General features: G+C 39.3%; 1 long non-coding RNA gene across 1 annotated transcript in view; it reads right to left on the minus strand.

Moving 5' to 3' along the window:
• The window catches only part of LOC105493500 (uncharacterized), a 29,086-nt gene extending 13,019 nt beyond the window's left edge, over positions 1-16,067 (minus strand). Inside the window, exons 1-3 of the long non-coding RNA XR_011608741.1 lie at positions 15,966-16,067; positions 5,081-5,155; positions 1,621-1,748 (exon numbers count right to left, since the gene is read on the minus strand). This is a non-coding gene — a long non-coding RNA (uncharacterized lncRNA). The remainder of the gene's footprint in view (positions 1-1,620; positions 1,749-5,080; positions 5,156-15,965) is intronic.
• Positions 16,068-16,826: the final 759 nt, after the last annotated feature.

The following is a 16,826-nucleotide window of genomic DNA, read 5'->3' on the forward strand; positions in this document are numbered from 1 at the left end:
TCTTCTGTTTCTACTGTTAAAGAATTACCTACCCACTGACAAAAACACATAGGATTAACAATGGCTTTGTCCCAGATAGATGCTTTTTGGAATTGTACAAACTGTATTTATGATGCTTGTACATTTTGGCCCAACTGTTAAATATTTCAATAAGACTCACTGAATTCTTAGTAAATAGAATACTTCCCCTATTCACTTTTGCTCTGTTGAATGCTGGAATTTTGGTGAGTCTGACCCATTACACATATCTCAGATGATAAAAAAACAAAAAGGGCAGGCCATTTGGTTTTGATGCTATGTCTGTTTTTGGCAGTGTCTCAGATTGAAATCCTGTGAATAAAAAGTGGTTCTGAAAAGTTATTCTTAGCCACTTAGGTATAGGCTCTTAGTCTTGAGAAATGGGTAAGGCTTCTGAACGTCTGATTTAGTCATACAAATCATCATTTGGCATATCTCTTTTGTGGATTTTTGTTGGTATTGATTCAAAAACATTTTCAAAATTACTGAAGAGAGTAGTAGTGCATTTGCACTTCATTGGTTGGATCCTTGAACAGGCTGCAAGTTATTCACATTGGAGTTGACATTTCCCAAATTCTCTGGATGCAATAGAGAGGGTAGAAGGAACTAACATGTATTTATTTATTCATTTGTTTTACCAACAAACTTTTAGTTAGTAAAACACTAACACAACAAACTTTTAGTTATTCAAACACTGAGCTGCATGATTTACACAGAACAACTACCTTACTCACCTTAACAATTCTATAAAACCCATTTTATAGATAGAGACTGAGACTCAGAGAGGTTAAGTAACTTGTAAATGAAGGAACTAGTAATTGGAGAACTTGAAATTTAAATTTAGATCTACTGGCCTGAATGGGTGGCTCATGCCTGTAATTCCAGCATTTTGGGAAGCTGAGTGGGGTGGATTCCTTGAGCCCAAGAGTTTAAGACCAGCTTGGGTAACATGGCGAAACCCCGTCTCTATTGAAAATACTAAAATTTGTCAGGCATGGTGGTATGCACCTGTAGTCTCAGCTACTCGAGAGGCTGAGGTGGGAGAATCACCTGAACCCGGGAGGTTGAGACTGCAGTGAGCCGAGATATGGCCACTACATGCCAGCCTGGGTGCTGGAGTGAGACCCTGTCTCAAAAATAAAATAAAATATATTTAGGTCTTTCATTTTAAAAGCCAAGAGTCCCTGTCTCAAAAATAAAATAAAATGCATTTTGGTCTTTGATTTTAAGAGCCAAAGCTTTTTCATTAAGCATGGAACCTCATGAATGTGTTATGTATATAAAAACACGACCACTAAAGGAGGCGCTGAAGCTCTGATTTGAGCACAGCCAATCCCTCTAGCCACTAAGGGAATGAGACTATATGAAAAACACCTTCCTCCTGTTAAGGCAGTTACTGAACCTCTGTCTCCCCCATATTTCCTACTTCTGTCCTTTTCCCACCACCCAAGATGTCCCATGAACTCCCACAACAGGCAAATTAGGGAACATCATTTTGAGAGTTCTCGCCAAGCACGCCTCTGACACATCCCCTGGCTTTCAATATCCTCAAAACATTTCAAAAGAGAGGATTTTAAAAAGGAGGTTTAAAAAGAAGCAGACCTGGAGTTGCACAGAGGCAGTGAAGACATCCTTGAGGTCATTCTTTCTTTTTTCTACACTGATGTATTCTCTCCAGAGTGATAATAATCTTTTTCGAAATGCAGGTCTAAGACGGAAGGAATTTTTATCTGGAAGAGTAATATAAATTAGCATTGACTGCCAGTTTCCACTGATTATTACTTTCCAGGCGGAATTCCTACAAATTCTTGAGGCATGACCTCCAATGAAAAAATAAAACCCCTTTAAAAACTCGTTGAGAAATTCCAGATAACTTTCACAAGAGACTTAATTTTAGAGCATTAACACAATCTTGGTTGGAAAGATAAAACTACAATGCAGTTATTTGGTAAAAGTCATTACTTCACAATGAAGTCATTGGAGATTATTTTACTGTGCTTATCTGCCCTCCTCCAGCTTTTTTTTTTTGTCTTTTAAACTTGGTTCCTTACCCCCAAAACTAACTTCATTATGCATTACTCAGTGCACTCTAGATTCACCCTTATAAAAGGATAAAGTGTTTCCACAGATAACCAATTGGAAGCAGCCAATGTGGGACTCAACCTACCAGGGTGAGCAAACACTGTTACCGGTTATTACATAGCAGTAATATGTAGCATATATTATCACATACATTTGGTTTTGGAAACCACAGGAAAGAATAAAAAAAGAGAAGGTATAATATGAAATAATAGATTCAAAGAGATATCTGGGGTTTTTTTGGAAGAGGTTTAGGTGTGGGGGAAGTGAGAGCATGCATACTGGTGTTTACCGAGAGTCTAATAGGTAACGGGGTGGTGGTGAGTCATCCCCATTGGACAGATGGGGAAAGTTCAAATCAGAAAGGTGAAGTGATTTGTCCAAGGACTCGCGACTTTTAAACAGTGGAGTGGCAGCAACTCGAGTCCAGGAATGTCTGACTGTAAAGTTGGTTCTCTTCCCACTGTAGAGTGTTGCCCTTTCGTGAGTTGGCCTAAGCTGAGATGGGAAAACATGAAGACTGGAGCCACATGTGCAAAATCTATCAATGGTTCAGAATGGCCTGAAGGGAAAAAGTTATCACTACCTACCACTTGCCCTAAAATTTTCACTTACTTGAAGCTGTCTAGTTTTTTCTCGAAGCTGATTTTTTTGGTTGTACGTATATATGCACACATACATAGATATATATAAAGTGTTTCCACAGATAACCAGTTGGAAGCAGTCAATGTGGGACTCAACCTATAAGGGTAAGCAAACACTATTATAGGCCTGCTTAAATTTATATATTTGAGACAGGGTCTCGTTCTGTCACCTAAGTTGCAGTGCAGTGGTACGATCACAGCTAACTGCACCCTCAGTCTCCTGGGCTCAAGCAATCTTCCCATCCCTCCTCAGCCTCTTGAGTAGCACAGTCTACAGGCAAGTGCCACTATGCCCAGCTAATATGCCTAGTTTCTGTAGGGATAAGTTATCTCTGTGTTCTCCAGGCTGGTCTCAAAATCCTTGGCTCAAGGGATCCTCCCACCTTGGCCTCCTAAAGTGATAGGGTACAGACCTGAGCCACTGCACCTGGCCTATGTAATACTTCAGTATTTGTATACAAATACAATCATAAGGAAAAATATGGTCAAATTATTATCTTTTGGGGCATTTACATGAAGAAGCATGATTATCTTGTGAAAATTGTGGTTATTTATTTTTAAATAGAATTTATCTTTCCTATAAATTTTTTAAAATTTTTACTTATGGCCCATGAACAGGTGGAAAAGAGATTTATAAAAGAAGAAAAAAAGCGAGGGAGGCGCTTTATGAACCTATGAGATTCTTTATTCTATCTTTTTTTTTTTTTGAGACGGAGTCTCGCTCTGTCACCCAGGCTGGAGGGCAGTGGTGCGATCCTGGCTCACTGCAAGCTCCGCCTCCCGGGTTCAAGCCATTCCCCTGCCTCAGCCTCCCAAGTAGCTGGGACTACAGATGCCCGCCACCACGCCTGGCTAATTTTTTTTGTATTTTTAGTAGAGACGGGGTTTCACCCTGTTAGCCTGGATAGTCTTGATCTCCTGACCTCGTGATCCACCTGTCTTGGCCTCCCTAAGTGCTGGAATTACAGGCGTGAGCCACTGCGCCCAGCCTATCCTAACATTTCCTAATGTCCTGAGAGTTCAGAATTAGCCAGTGATCGAATTTATCTTTTATATATTTCAAAGTTTGCTTCTTTTTTCCAAGAATATTTATATTTTCAGGAGTGGTGGCATGCACCTGCAGTCCCAGCTACTTAGGAGGCCTAGATGACAGCCCAGGAATTCGAGACCAGCCTGGACAACATAGCAAGACTCCACCTCTAAAACAAACAAACCAAAATTCATATTTTACTGGCTGGCATACATGAAATCAAAATGGGTTGTCTTTTCAATAACAATTCAATATTATTTATTCTTCAGCAGTAAAGTTTCACAGCATGAATTACATTACATAAATCTGCTCATTAAGCTTATTGATTGAGCATCCTATTTATTCAAGGCAAAAGAGATACAAAATAAATAAACACATACCCTTCCCCAAGGTATTCACAGTAATCTAAGAAACAGGTACAAAAAGGCATAATTATGGTACAGAATGGTGAGGCTCATGTCTGATATATAAACATATGAGGGAGGAGCATAATTGGGCTTTCCAAATTCCAACCTATCCAGAAATGAGAACTATATGGAAGAAAAATTGTACTAGAATAAAAGGAATTTGTGATTATAGAGCATGGGAAAAATATAAGTTTATTTTCAATTCTATTTAGACCATGTTCTTATTTTAAAATATTTTTCAATAAACCTCAAAAAACCCAAAGCAATTTTATTTGCATTATGCCTCTTAATCTTGTAGTGTTTCTGTGACATGGAAAAAGTCAGGTGCTTTTATTTCTAATTTATAAATAAATGTGTACCTTAACTTCAGTTACTCAGTTGCCTCCCAGAAAACATAACATAACCATATTCCACAAGATTCTTTAAAAAGTTTTACAACTCTGAAAAACTCTTCTATACTCTCCTATCTTAACTGAGTCCTTTTTAAAAGTACAACTTAACTCTTCTTCTCATTTTTGATACTTGATATATTTTAAATGACTCTCTTTTTATCACTTGCAAAAAGTGGCCAGTAACTAATTTTCCCCTCTCAAATTCCTTTTTGATTTCATAATAGTTCATATTTGTTTTGAATTTTTTAAAAAACACATGATACAGATAAGCAAAAACAAAGAAAAGAGAATGAAAAAGAGAGAGAGAGAGAACTGGGGGTAGTGGCTCTAATTAGAAAAAGGTACTCTGGAATGACCAAAAGTGGGTGTGCATAGCAAGGCAGCATTGCCAGCATTGTTAAGGCTGCACATGCCTCCTGACTTTCTCCCTGTGACAATCCCATAATTCTACAATTCTTAAATGAAGGTCCATCTGTTATATTTATTTCTTTCTACTTCATGTGTACTTACCTCAGCTCAGAGGTGCTTCAATAACGGTTAACTGATCTTGCTTCTATCTCTCTCCATCCATTCAGATTACATCACCTAAATTAATATTTTCCAAGAGTCACTCCTCTGGGCAAGCATTTTCAATACCTTCACTGGTCTTATAGTATACAATATCATTCCAGGCCCTGAGCATATTCTAACAGTAAGTTAATTTTAGCCTTATTTTTTACTATTCCCCTCTCCACCCCTGCTTTCCAGAGCCCAGAAGCTCCTTATGTTGGTGAGGTGTAGGAGGAGCACGGTCCTCAGAATCAAACTGATCTGTGTGCAGATCCTGGCTTCGTCACTACAGAGAGTTTGTGAATCTAGGCAAGTTTCCCTATCTCTCTGAGTCTCCATTTTTTTCCATTTATGGAATAGACATAACATTTTTCACCTTGCAGGAACGTGTGGAGGATACATGAGAAAGATATCCAAACATACATTGCCTGGTGTGGGGCACACCTTAAGTTCTCATTAAGAGTTAGTTTATTTTCTGTCCAGTCAGATTGGCCCTTTCCCCTTTTCACCTCGTCTTTGTATGGGATGCCCACTTTTTCACATCCTTCTATTCTTGATGTTTTTCTCCTCTTTGAAAATCTTCTAGGTCATTCCAGCTCACAGGAATTCCTCTGCTTCCTCTAAATGCCTAATACATCACATGGTCTCCTGCTTAGCCATTTGCCATTTGTTGGCGGGATCTTTGAGATCTTTCTTGATATGCTGTCATGTTTTATTTTTATTCTCCTGTATACAGTGCTCCCTGCATTGCTGCTTTGTTTCACAAAATAGACTATGAGCTCACCAAAAATAGGTCTATTCTCTCTGTATTCTCAGTACCTCACACATTTCCAGAAGTATGTAAATGTTCCACTATCTCTTTATTGAATTGATTTTTATATTTTATTATATTCCCTAGGTCTTCCCTTGAATCTTTAACTGTGAAATATTATTAATTAATCAATCAATTCATTCATTTATTTGTGCATTTGTTTTCAATAACAATGTATTTGATGTTTACAATTTTCCAAGCACTGATCTAGTCACTCAAGACATAGCTGTAAACTAAATAGACAAATTTTTTTGCTTTAATGGACTATCTTATAGTCTAGTGGGTAATAAAACAATACAAATGTAGATTAATAAATAATTTAAGAGTCATGACTACTCTGAGGGAAATAAAACCAGGTGACAGGAGAGCTAGCGACAGATAAGCAGCATTGTGCCTGGGGCCTGGGAATCCCCGAGAAATTTTGGTCATGGGCAGATCATCTGCAGCGGGCAATTGGTTGTTTCTTTTCACCCAGTGGCACTGGTGGTTGGAGCTCATTTACTATGTGCACAGCATAGAACATGTGAGCTGTGAGAGAACTCAACAGTGAAGAAGTCTAGCAATTCTCAAATACTATTTTATTGCCATCTATTTATTCAAGTGAAATCTCATAGGGAAGCCCATAACTCCTGGATATTTTCATAATTCCACTGAAAACCTTTGATCTGGCTTATGTTCTTTACTTTTGCAAATGAGGAAACAAGTACAAATGGCGCATGGAGATGAATGGTCAAAAATTAGATGCTAGACAGGTGTGAATGACATCATAATTATCTTATGATCCCTGATTGGTTCAGGTGACTATTACGTTTTTCTGTTTGAAGAAACAGTTCTCTTCAAAAGAAGTTTCCAACTTAAGGATATGATTTATTGCTCCATTCCAATTTTTTAATCATATTACCCAATTATTTTCATAATTTATTCCCTAACTAGTTCTAAGTAGTTTTTAGTTGTTGCTTAAGACCAAAACAATTATCTAATAAATATTTACAATGATTTACAAAGATAAGGATTGAAGTTATATGTCCCGTTTAGGTTCAGCTGTAAATTACCTCTTCTCTCTCTGATCCCTATAATCCTTTATACCTTCCTTATGATATTTGCCACATTTTACCTTATAAAATTGCTGTCACAACCTTTTCTGACCCTATACATAAAACTGCAAACAGTCTGAGACCAGGGAATTGTATCTTAATATATTTGTGGTACCCACTAAAAACAGTGCCATGCATTGATAGTAGACGCTAAATAACAAACATTAAATAATTATCCAAGATATTCAGTTTAATTCAAGCAGAGAGAGTCACTGAAACATTATTTTGAGCATTGATAACATCACTGGCATATGTGGGTAGCCTTCCAGGTGGCAGCCTTGCCAAGGAAAGCATTCATTTGAATGTGTAAGATCTGGTATGTCATCAAAAGCCATTCGTATGATTTCATCATCATGGCACCTATTTAGTGAGTGACTCTTAGGTTACTCAGAGCAGGATGCTGGGTGCTTTGGGTGGGATTCAGAAGAGGCATAAAATACAATCCATTCCTTTAACAAATTAGCAGTGTAGACTGAGAAACAAGAGTCCAAAATATAAAGTCGTGTATAATTAAGTTCTAAATTGTGTAGTGAAAGTAAGTGAGGCAGAAGTCCAAGAAGTGATCACTAAATGGTGGCTGTGGGGGGTAGGGAAGGTACCAGACCCTAGATTGCCATGAAAACACATATTGAGATGCCAAGTCGTCTACACAGATCTCTGAGGGAATTAAAGGCTAGTCTACACAAGGTCATAGCACAATGAACCAGTCACAAGAATGAAGAAGAAAATTGGCTTTCATTTTTCCTACCAGGAAAGAGGCTTGGCTTGACACAATACTGCAGGTTTCAAAAATTCCAGTGTCAGATATTGTTCCTAAAGGAGAAACATTCTGAGAACTTGTGAGAATGCAAATTTGTCCTTGCACAGGAGGACGTCAGCCAAAGAGTTCCCAGACATTACTCACTGGTTCGGCATATCCCTCAACTTACTAGGCTAAGTTTTGCCATGTCACTGAGGGGACCACAGTCTGTTCTTACATGGACTCTGGCTCAATAAATTAAGAATGGGAAGGACCAAAATTTACAGTGTGGAGATGAAAGATACAACCTTATAAGGAGAGGTCATAAAAGAAAAATATTAGACTATCTGGAACGCCAGGTGATGAGATATGACATATAACATGGGTAGTTAACCCATCAGGAGCTCTAGACACAAATGCATTCCCTTTCTTTCAGGATGTAGAGTACCCTGTAATTGGTGTAGGAAGCATATAAGGTGCCGTTTTCATAAGTCTTTAGCCTGATGGAAAGTTATGCAGAAGTTAGAAAAGAGATATACTGATGAAAAAAACAGCTGAAGATGCCTCCTCCTCAAGACTATTCACTTATCTGTAAAAGATGTTTTGGGGTCACAAAATTGGATGATACTTCTCAGGACTTCGTAAAATTATTATGAAGACTATAATGGGTGGTGTAGAACACTAAAATAACTGTGCATGTCTTAAACTGATGCACACAACTTGATTGAACAGGATAATGGCACAATAGCAGAATGTGATATTCAGGGCATTGGGTATCTGTTGAAAACCCTATTGTTTACAAATAGAAATCTGTTGACCACTTACTCTGTGTTGGGCGCTGTACCAGGTGGTGTAAGAATATGAAAGAAATACAAGGGTGATTCCTCTGCTGAGAGAAATCTAAAATTGGGTTGGAAATGAGGATCCGTATATGTCCTTGCTAAAACAACCTCTTCCTTCCAACAACGTCACCTTCATCATCACTATCATCTCTGAACTGCAATGCTTCCATTTTGTTTATGCAGTATTTTATGACTTCACCCAGGAATGTTGACAGTATTCTCCAACTTCCAGATTAAAGATATTTCATTGGTTCAGGTTATCTCAGGTTACATGAAAATCTTACCTTTGGCACTCTGAGAGTCTCAGCTGTTACTAGAGTTTTCTAGCAGACAATGAACTCCATACACGTAATTTAGTTCATATCAATCATACAGAACATATAAATGATATAAATTAACAGATAAATATACATATGAATGTTATCTTCTTGAATGTAGACTTTGAGAGGCCAAAGTCCAAAATACTTTTGGAAAATCTCTTTGGAAATTGCCTTCAACAAGTGCATTGCATTATCTGGTTTCTTAATGCTGTCAGATATGTAACTTGTAAACAATAAATTTTATAAGTCGCCAAAGGTTATTGGGAGCTCTGATGATTAATTTTGTGTCAATATGACTGATCCACAGGGTACCCAGATATTTGGTTAATGATTATTCTAGTGTGTCTGTGAGTGTATTTCTGGATGAGATTAACATTTGAATTGGTAGAATGAGTGAAGCACACTGCCATCCCTAATTGCAGTGGGCATCATCCAATTAGTTGAAGACCTTAATAGAACAAAAAGTCTGAGTATGAAAGAATTCCTTCTGCATAACTACAATCAAGATGGGACATAAGTATTTTTTATATTTTTTTCCTTTGGACTTGAATGAAAGCACTGGCTCTTCCTGGGTCTCCAGCCTATTAGACTTGGACTGGAAGTACACCATCACTTCTTTTGGGTCTCCAGCTTGCTTATGTAGGTATTGGGACTTGTCATCCTCCATAATTATGTGAGGCAAATTCTTAAGATATATAGGTAGGTAGGTAGACAGACGGACGGATAGAGAGAGAGAGAGAGAGAGAGAGAGATAGAAAGTAAATCTCCTATTGGTCCTGTTTCTCTGGAAAACCCTTACTAATGCAGAGGCCAGACTCAATGAATACATTAGTTGATAAGCTGATAATACAATTTTTGGTCACATGTACTTCAAATGATATATATATACACATACATATATATATGTAAAATGTGTGTGTGTATACATATATATACACACATATATAGAATCATCTCATCCCTTATTTTTCTTATAGGATCATAAACTGACTTTGAAAATAACTTTAAAATGGGAATTCCAAATACATCTTGAGCAATGGAAGTATGTGGCAGAGACCACTAGCTGATCACAAATCCATTTCTTCTTTCTCCTTAGAATGCAGCTTGACTGCGTTTCCCAGCTGTCTTGTTTGTGACTGAGTCTTGACATATACCCCTTTTAGATATGGCTCATAAAGATCTCCCATACAATATTTCACACTCTTTTCTGTTCAGTGGTGACATTAGTCATGAATTGAAGATGGTGGAATGTGAGATGGTTTCTTCCAAACCCAAGTCCCTGCTGCATCAACTAGAAGAGAGCTGATTAGAAATACTCATTTTGGATTTTATAGGACCAAAAAATAAACTTGCATTTTGTTAAGCCACTGAGATATGGGTAGTGTGGCTATTTTGTAACCTTAGTTGATGGCTGCAATTGCCTAATTAATAAGCCACATCATTAGAATTAGAGCAAAGGTGAGAACATTAGAGGACAAGATGCGTGTCAATAACATCTGGTTTTATGTTTAATATTTGATATGATTTGGCTCTGTGTCCTCACCCAAATCTCATCTTTAATTGTACTCCTATAATCCCCATGTGTTGTGGGAGGGACACAGTGGGAGATAGTTTGAATCATGGAGGCAGTTTTCCTCATACTCTTCTCGAGGTGGTTAACAAGTCTCACGAGATTTGATGGTTTTATCAGCTGTTTCTGCTGTTGCTTCCTCCTTATTTTCTCTTGCTGCCACCATGTAGGAAGTGCCTTTCACCTCCCACCATGATTCTGAGGCCTCCCCAGGCATGTGGAACTGTAAGTCCAATTAAACCTTTTTATCTTCCCAGTCTTGGGTATGTCTTTATCAGCAGCATGAAAACAGAGTAATACAGTAAATTGGTACCAGTAGAGTGGGGCATTGCTGAAAAGATACCCGAAAATGTAGAAGCAACTTTGGAACTGCATAACAGGGAGAGGTTTAAACAGTTTGAAGGGCTCAGAAGAAGACAGGAAAATGTGGGAAAGCTTGGAACTTCCTAGGGACTTGTTGAACAGCTTTGACAAAAATACTGATAATGATATGGACAATGAAATCCAGGCTGAGGTGGTCTCAGATGGATATGAGGAACTTGTTGGGAACTTGAGCAAAGGTGATTCTTGTTATGTTTTAGAAAAGAGCCTGGTGGCATTTGGCCCCTGCCCTAGAGATTTGTGGAACTTTGAACTTGAGAGAGATGATTTAGGGTATCTGGTAGAAGAAATTTCTAAGCAGCAAAGCATTCAAGAGGTGACTTGGATGCTGTTAAAGCTATTCAGTTTTAAAAGGGAAGCAGAACATGAAAGTTTGGAAAATTTGCAGCCTGACAATGAGATAGAAAAGAAAATCCCATTTTATGAGAAGAAATTCAAGCCGGCTCCAGATATTTGCATAAGTGATGAGGAGCTGAATGTTAATCCCCAAGATAATGGGGAAAATGTTTCCAAGGCATGTCAGAGACCTTGGCAACAGCCTCTCCCATCACAGACCTGGAGGTCTAGGAGGAAATAACGGTCTTGTTGGCAGTGCCCAGGGTCCCCATGCTGTGTGCAGTCTAGGGACTTGGTGCTCTCTGTCTCATCTGCTCCAGCCATGGCTGAAAGGCACCAATGTAGAGCTTGGGTTGAGACTTCAGAGGGTGCAAGTCTCAAAGCCTTGGCAGTTTCCACATGATTTTGAGCCTGTAGGTGAACAGAAGTCAAGAATTGTAGTTCGGGAACCTCCGCCTAGATTTCAGAAGATTTATGGAAACACCTGGATGCCCAGGCAAAAGTTCGCTATAAAAGCAGGACTCTCATGGAGAACATCTGCTAGGGCAGTACAGAAGGGAAATGTGGGGTTGGAGCCCCCACACAGAGTCCCCACTGGGGCACTGCCTAGTGGAGCTGTGAAAAGAGTGTCAGCGTTCTCCAGATCCCAGAATGGTAGATCCACTTGCAGCTTTGCACTGCACACCCGGAAAAGCCACAGATACTCAACACCAGCCCTTGAAACCAGCTGGGAGGGAGGCTATACCCTGCAAAGCCACAGGGGCGGAGTTGCCCAGACCATGGGAACCCACCTCTTACATCAGCGTGACCTGGATGTGAGACCTGGAGGCAAAGGTGATCATTTTGGAGCTTTCAAATTTGACTGCCCCACTGGATTTCAGACTTGCATGTGCCCTAACCCCTTTGTTTTGGTCAATTTCTCCCATCTGGAATGGCTGTATTTACCCAATACCTGTTTCCCCATTGTATCTAGGAAGTAACTAGCTTGCTTTTCATTTTACAGGCTAGCAGGCAGAAGGGATTTGCCTTGTCTCAGATGAGACTTTGGACTGCGGACTTTTGGGTCAATGCTAAAATGAGTTAAGACTTTGGGGGACTGTTGGGAAGGCATAATTGGTTTTGAAATGTGAGGGCATGAGATTTGGAGAGGCTGGGGCAGAATGACATGGTTTGTCTCTGTGTCCCCACCCAAATCTCATCTTGAATTGTACTCCCATAATTCTCACATGTTGTAAGAGGAACCCAGTGGGAGATAATTTGAATCATGGAGGACGTCTCCCCCATACTCTTCTCGTGGCTGTGAACAAGTGTCACAAGATCTGATGGTTTTATCAGGGGTTTCTGCTTTTGCATCTTCCTCATTTTCTGTTGCCTTCACCACGTAAGAAATGCCTTTTGCCTTCTGCCATGATTCTGAGGCCTCCCCAGCCATGTGGAAATGTAAGTTCAATTAAATCTCTTTTTCTTCCCAGTCTCAGGTATGTCTTTATCAGCAGCATGAAAAAGGACTAATACAATATTCATCTTAAAACATAGGACTTACATCTTGGCCTCTTAGAACTCAGTTACTACCATGTGTTGTTTGTCATGTCGATGACTAGAAGTCACAGAAGCCAAAATGGTAGGTGAGTTGGAATCTCACTTTTAGTTTTGATCTACTTAAGTTGCTCTCATTAACAATGAACCAGTTACATTTCTTATTTAATGCAGATAAAATTTAATATTTAAAAAGTAGTGATAGTATGCTCTCTGGGAAAGAATATTATCAGGGGTCAGAAGATCTGAGATTGAGTCTCAGCTTTGCTATTTACTGATGGAGTGAACACACTCCAAGTCTATTACCTCATCTATAAACCAAAGTGATATTATAACACCCCTCCCTGTGTTGTTGAGAAGATCAAAGTGATACACACTGAAAGGGAGGGAATGTTTTTGACTGTTTACAAGGTACAAAAACATTGTGCCTATTTATGGGGGTGATGAATACAAAATCCAACAGTTTTTACTCCCTCATATTCTCACATGCAGTCAGCCCTGCCTGCTCCCTGTCTGAGGTCCCCATGGCTTTCCAAGAACCTGGGAACCTTAACTTACAAGAGCCCAGATTGGAACTTGTGGGTTTGAATAGCTGGTTTGAGTTGGAAGACATGCCCTAAGCAAGCACTCAAGTGTCCTGAAAGCAGGAACAAACAGATCAAAAGATCAAGGCCTATGAGTAAAATAAACAAAATGGGAATTCTTTGAGGATGGTTGGAGCCTGCCCTTATCTCACTTTGTCCAAGCTTGGACTTCAAAGCACATTTTGTGACTCAGATCGACTAAAAGCAAAGGCCAGGCTGTGAATTATTGAGTAGGGGGGAAAGGAAATAATGGCAGTCTTGAGGAGAAAAAGTGAAGTGAAATAAAACTTGTCTTCATGATTTTCATTTTTCCATGAGTGTACATTCCCTACCCCCATGGGAAAAACTAACAATACGTTTAGGAAAGTGGTTAAGAAAATGGATTTTGCTGTCAGTAAATCCTGAATTAGCATCTCAGTTCAACTACATGTTCTCTATGTTCTCTTGGAAAATTTAACTGTTAGTAGCCTCCAATTCCTTGGTAAAGTGAAAATAGTTCCAATGTCTAAGGATTTCTGAGAAGTAAGAAAAGTGTTGATGAAGGTGAAACATTTAGCACAGTTCCTGGCACATAGGGAGAGATATTAAATATTCACTTTCATTGTCTTTGGCTTATCCATTCTATCATTTTGGTTTATCCATTCTACATTACCCACCCTGTAGTCTTATCCATCATATAAAATTATTGCAGAAAATGTTTTTTTCCCTTAGTTGTCTAGTCTAAGAGTTTTATTTTTCTTTCTCCCTGAGCCTGTACATGGAGTTTCTACTTAACCACAACCTTTATCTTTCAGTCATGGAATGGAAAATAGGGGGTGAGAAATGCAATATATGTTCTTGAAGTTTAAAAATTGTGAGATGCAGCAATGTCACCTGAAAAAATGGCAAAGTGTGAACATGCATGGACTGTGTTGGATGCTGTAATCCTGATTGGCCATCAATCTACTGTTCTGGAATAACATTTGTCAGCAGTAGGAATATATTTGATTGGAACTAGAAGCGCAAATATTCTTGGCAGGAACAATATCAGCATTTTTGCCCCCATACCCACACCAATACCAATCTTTGATGCCATTTACACTTTGGTTTGCCTTCCCTTCAATGTTGTAGGTTTTTTTTTTTTCTTAAGGTGGGCACCATGTCTTTTTCATCTTTCTATCATTCTCCTTTCACAAACTAGCATGGTGTTTTGGATATAGTAGTTCCCTAATACAGATTTTAAACAAGATAAAAGGCTTAAATATATTTAATCTTCCTCATAGTGAAAGAAATGCATCATGATTATACCACCAGGCCATCAGACATTAATGGTGAGAATTTGAATATACACATAATCCAACACACATTCCTTCAGCACTGATTTTGTACCTGGTGCTGTGCAGTTTTTCTTTTCTATATTTCATGTAACTTTCTATTAAAATTGTGTTGGCTAAATACATAGAATGCTTTTAATAACAGGTATCCTGCAGATAACCAATAAAAGCCTTTTACCGATAATATTTTGAATTCTATACATTAAAAATATATATTGTGTGATTCAGGAAATCCCTTGGAAGGTTACAGCGGAACCATCTTACTTTTGTTTGAATTACTGTAATCCTTCTGCTTTCTGAGCACTTGCCAAGCTGCTGTAAAAGGAAGAAGCTTGTGATGTGAAAGGAAAGAGGAAGAGTGAATGCTGGTGCACTGGACAGTTTGGGAAAGGTGCTTTCCCAAGTTTGGTGCCTTGGGAAGTTGAGGAGAAGGACATATTGCAGGAGGAAAGAGGGCACTGGACTTCTGAGGAAATCTGGGGCAAGTGAGGGCTGCAGAGAGGTGGAAAAGGGTCAGGGGCTGTAGAGGAATGAGTGAGAGGACAGCTTGGATAAACTTCACTTTGAAATTTTGCCAGGGACCCCAAGTATTCCTTTCCCTGATTCTTTATATCAAGCACACCCTTTGTCCTAGGCTCTTTGTGCCTCCTTTCCTCCTCTCCCTCAAAACAAAAACAAAACACACATATCACATCATTTTTGGAGTTGAAGAGGTCTCAGTGAAGGCTGTGTCCAATGAGCAGCTGCAAGAGGATACAAGTGGACCCCTGGGGAAACCACACCAGGCAGGCCTTGGGGCTGGGAGTGCCCAGTAGAAGCTGAGCATGGGAGAAAGGTTTTCTGGGGGCACAGTTCATGGGCACACTTTCAAGAGTACTATCTTGAAAGAGAAGGCAACTAGGGGCTCTCTACCTCTTTCTTCTAAAGCATTTTTGTGGGCACCTTGTCTGTTTTTTCAGTGCTCCTGGGGATTTTTGTCCCAAATCTAACAACAGTCAGAGCATGTGACTTCAGGTGGTATTGGGCTGAATTTGTACCTGAAGGGGATGGGCTGCACTAGAGAAGGTAGCAGTTCCTCTTCTCCTGGTCTATTGGTGGGCCCTCCAGAGATGTAGAGAGGAAGCACTGAAGTGACAACTTACTAACCAGAAGTCTTATCACTGTGACTACAGCTACCAATAATGGTCCTTACAATGATTATGAATGATGATGCTAATAATACAGTCACACTTCAGTGATTTCTGTTTTCTAACATCTCTTTTTCTGTTTAGTATTATAGGTTATAGTATTGTAGGTTATTGTGACTATGGCTCATCTTACCTGCCTATCTGTAAGTTTTTGGAAGGCAGAGCTCATTGTTCTGTCTCTTCATGTTTATAATCCTTTATGTCATCCATTATAGAGCCGTATGCTCTGACCCTTGGGAAATGACAACGTAGAACAAGTCATAAGTGAAAGAATGTGGGCTCTGGACAAGTGTAAAGGAGTTCACTGTCTACTGCCACTACTACGTTGTGAGTCACCAACAACAAACTACTTAACGTCACTGTACCATTTAGGATTATGTTGGGTTTGTCTTAAACAGTTTTATTTTTCTCATGTGACAAAAGCCACCTTAAAGGTTGGTGGCTTTGCACTCACAAGACAGTTGCTCCTCTTTCAGTAGCATACCCAAATTCCAGTAAGAAAGGGAAGGGCTGTGTGAAAATGTATTAAAAAATAAATTTTTATAGCATCTTATGGTTTTCAGAGAATTTTCTCTAAAAAAAAAAAAAAAAAAAAAAAAAAACACTTTTTTTTTTTTTTTTTTTTTGAGATGGAGTTTCACTCTGTCACCCAGGCTGGAGTACAGTGGTGAGTGGTGTGATCTTGGCTCACTGCAACCTCTACATACTTCCGGGTTCATGTGATTCTCCTACCTCAGCCTCCCAAGTAGCTGGGATTACAGGTGCCCACCACCACACCCAGCTCATTTCTGTATTTTTAGTAGAGACAGGGTTTCACCATGTTGGCCAGGCTGGTCTCCAACTCCTGACCTCAAGTGATCCACCCACCTCAGCCTCCCAAAGTGCTGGGATTACAGGCATTAGCCAGCCACCCGGCCTTTAAACTTTTATTTTAGGTTAATGTGCAGGTTTGTTACATAGGTAAATTGAGTGTCACAGGGGTTTGGTGTATGGA

The sequence above is a fragment of the Macaca nemestrina genome, chromosome 1, assembly GCF_043159975.1.
Source record: "Macaca nemestrina isolate mMacNem1 chromosome 1, mMacNem.hap1, whole genome shotgun sequence".
In the NCBI taxonomy this organism is placed as follows: Eukaryota; Metazoa; Chordata; class Mammalia; order Primates; family Cercopithecidae; genus Macaca; species Macaca nemestrina.